This window comes from Monodelphis domestica, chromosome 1, assembly GCF_027887165.1.
Source record: "Monodelphis domestica isolate mMonDom1 chromosome 1, mMonDom1.pri, whole genome shotgun sequence".
Lineage (NCBI taxonomy): Eukaryota > Metazoa > Chordata > Mammalia > Didelphimorphia > Didelphidae > Monodelphis > Monodelphis domestica.
This window is the reverse complement of record NC_077227.1, coordinates 577,288,313-577,292,274: the sequence shown is the minus strand read 5'-3', so window position 1 is coordinate 577,292,274 and position 3,962 is coordinate 577,288,313. Positions and strand designations below refer to the sequence as shown.

General features: G+C 37.7%; 1 pseudogene; it reads right to left on the bottom strand.

The window, feature by feature from the left end:
* Positions 1-1,316: 1,316 nt before the first annotated feature.
* On the bottom strand, positions 1,317-2,199 carry LOC130457292 (putative monooxygenase p33MONOX; annotated as a pseudogene).
* Between the last annotated feature and the right edge of the window lie 1,763 nt (positions 2,200-3,962).

Genomic DNA, 3,962 nt, shown 5'->3' with positions numbered 1-3,962 from the left:
GTTGAAAGAAGACATTCACCTCCAGGAGAGATGTAAGCAAGGATTAGGTTTTGACAAACCATAGTAGCAAATGCATGCAGTATCAAGGAATCAAATGGTAAAGCACACTACACAGTTGAAATGGTTAAATATAGGATCTAATCTGTAGAAAATAAAGCTAGGACAGGGATGATGACTCCTAAATTGAGGTAGAGAGCTTAAACACTACTTGTTCACCCTTGTCACTTCCAATTTTTCCCCCTAAAATTATTATTAATCTGTAAGTTTTATTCCCCTTCATCCTAGCTTCTCTGGTTTCTTTCAGGAACCAACTATAATCCCATTTTCTACAAGAAGTCTTTCCCAATATTCCTTTGTTTTAATCCTTTCCCTCTGATTATACATCCAATTTATTGTAGGTATATCTTGTTTGCACTTAGATTCCATTGAGGACTACTTAATCCATATCTAACACTCAATCAAAATAGTCTATTGCTAACTTACTTTCAGTACACTCCCCCTCTTTCCTCAGTCACTTCAGTATTTAGTTCTTTCTCTCCTCCTTGACTTCTATCCTTTTCCTAGGGGACTTCAACATACATATTAATATTCCTTCTGACACAATAAATTTCTCACAGTTCCTCAACTACCTCATTTCACATGATTTACTTCCCTATCCATCCTATCTACAAAGATTTTGCCATCATCCACAAACTCACCATTTTCATTTTCAAATTCTCAATTTTTTTCTAATTATAATCTATTGACATTCTTTGTCATTGTCTGACTTGAAACCCAAAGTTGTTATTCATCCAAAACATAACCTTCATTCATCCAAAACATAACCTTCAAACGCTTGGTCAAAGTTCCTTCCCAGGCTTCTGTCTATGTGGTCATGATACCTCCTTTTCCCACCTTTATCTCTCTTTTTTATCAATGAAAAGAAATACCAAACAAATATATTTATCATGAATAAGTATGCAGAAAAAGTCTAGCAGATTTTAATTATTTCCCTTATCCCTTGTAATCTAATTCTATAGATAGGTACTTGGCTATGATTGACTGTACTGTAAGAAGTTATTCAGACAAACTTTGGATGATTACAAAATAGGTCTTCTAACATTAGAAAGAGTCAAACTTTGCTTCAATTATTTAAAGAAATAATCTCTACCTCCCAGGAATATTATCTTCATCAACAGGATTGTAAAGGGATGGCATATTTCCTTTGTCAAGTGCAAAATCGATGAGAAGGAGGAAAAGTCTTTCTACAATATCCTCTTCATATAATTGTTTGTCAGCAGGAAAAAAAACAACTTTGTTCATATGAAAAAGGAGCTTTAGAACCATGTGAGTGTCAATACATTAATGCCTCTTGGTTTGAAATTATGAACCCATGGAGATGGTTTATTTCCTTCCATTACTGGAAGGTCCATCTTATGTGGCTTGAAGACTACTGAGTCTTCTGCAACTCTAATATCTTGAGCCCAAATAAGCTCCACTGCTGTTGGTTTCTGAGTAACTCTGTAGAACTGGATACTGAAACCTGAAACAGATTCCTGAAGGGTTCTTGATCCAAAAAGTCTCCATTTTTCAGATGAAGAGTTGGCTTTCTCAATTTCTAGAGAACATACTGCTGATGTCTAGCCCCTGTAAGGAATTAGAAGAACCATGAGCAAACCAGCCTCTGGATTTTTGCCTTGGAGAAGAATGGGGACTGGGCCAAAACAGTCTTTCATCTTTTGTTATTTCTCCATTTTGTAACTTTAATTTATGGACTGCCTGATCCACAAGAAGGTACTCAGTATCTTTTGCAGTGAGGTCTTTTGGTGGAGTTTTTCCTGCCTCTCTCAACTTTGCTTGCTTTTCAAAGCTTTGGATGGTCTCTTGTGTCTATTCTGTAATTAGAGAATTCACAATGACATGCATAGCTTTAGCATTCACCACTGGGGCCTTGATCACTTGGTCACTAGAAGTTGAGGAGGTTGTAGAAGGAGTGGACAAACTAGCTTTTCCATTATCAACCTTGGAAAGCTGTGGGTACCTCCAATCTGGGATAACCAACTTTTTCCTTAGAACCTTACTGCACATGTCAGATGAAGGTGGAGTCTTTGGTATGGGATCCTCCAGGACATTAAAATAACTGAATGGCCAATGATGCATTCCAATTAGTACAAACTTCTTGCCTAGAAATCCACCTGCCCTGTGCTCAATGGCTGGCATATCTGGCTCTCTGAATGCCATGAAAGACTGATCTGTGTGTTTCTCTAGATAGATATGAAGAACTCTGATTCCCACAATAAAAGTCTATAGAAGTTATGCAGATAGGACAAAGATGTCAAAAGGGAATATTCTGTAACTGATGATATACTAGCAGGGTCCCAAGCAACTCTCAGGCAGAGGTTCTACTTACAGCTGGATCTCCTTGGGGAGGAGCAATGGGATGAGGGATCAGGGAAGAGATGATCCCCAGCCTGGACTTTGCCATGGACAAGAACATGAGACTAACAAGGCTTTAGGCCCCCATCACTCTCTAAGGGCCTAAGCACAAAGTGAATTAGAGGCAATGATACAATTTGCACCAAGACCTAAAAGGACTCAGTGGAGAGAAGCTAAGTGAAGCCTCCATCTTTATCTCTTGGTGAACAAGTCCAACATTGCTTGACTGTCTTATCTCCAGTCTCTTGCCTCTTTATATTTCTAATCTTGCTCTGTGGAACCTCAGTTTTGGATTATTCAGAACATCTGTCACTTTTGCTGCTATACACATGAAGATGAACAGAGGTAGAAAGTCTTGAAATCTTATTGACTGGATTTTCTACAAATGTATGCTTCATAACTTCAACTAGGCTTCCAATGCTATTAGGTAATCTTTTAATGCTTCCCTAATTAACTCACTATATCACTCCCTGTAGTGGCTCTTCTAAGCCTCTTATCTCTCCAAAAACATGGCATGGAAGGGCAGAGCAAAGATGGAGACAGTATCAGGAAAGCTGAAACCACTCTAAGAATCCTTCTGACCAATCTTTAAAAAGCTCCTCAAAATGACAGGAGTGAAAAACCAACATTAAAAAGGAGAGAGAAGGCTCTCCTGTGGAAAGCAACTTGAAAGGTAGACAGAATCAATTTTCATGGGATAAGGGAAACCAGAAGCAAAACTTCACACAAAGGAATGCTGTCCAATACTCTCCCAACTACTGCAAGAAGTTCTAAGCCTTCAGAATCCTGGAACTTTGCCTACACCAAAAAACAGAGCATCTTGTGCCCAACACCCACCCCTTGAAGTCCTAAGCCTTGATAACAACCCACAGTTAGATCTGGATATCCATAGAGCTTGTGCCTTTCAAGCCTGCACAGAGATGAAACACTAGCCCTAGGGCAAATAGCTCAGAGTGCTGAGACATGCAAGTCATGAGCAAAGGAGACAGAATCATCAGCTTTCAGTCCACAGGCAAAAAGAAGCTGGGAAAATAAGCAAACAGCAAAAGAAACACCTAACCCTAAAAATTCCTATGTGGCCAAAGAGCAAGGCACACAGTCAGTAGGGTAATATCCAAGCAACTAAATGAAAACCTTCAAAGAAAATGGCAATTGCTCATAAGTGCTAGAAGAATTCAAAAAGGAATTCAAAAATCAAATAAGAAATGTGGTAGAAAAATGGGGGAAAGAAATGAAAGTAATGAAAAAATAAAATAACAGTTTAAAAAGCAAATTTAGTCAACTGGAAAAAGAGTCAAAAAATCAAATGAAGAAAGGAGTACCATGAAAAATAGAATGGACAAAATGGAAAAATAGTATCAAAAGGTCATAGAAGTAATTATTTCTTTAAAACTGAGAATAGAACAAATAAAAGGTAATGAGTTCACTAGACGTCAAGAAATAAGGAAAGAAAATCAAAAGAATGAGAAAAAAAAGAAAATATGAAATATCTCATTGTAAAAATTACCAACCTGGAAAAGGGATACAGGAGAGACAATCTAAGAATT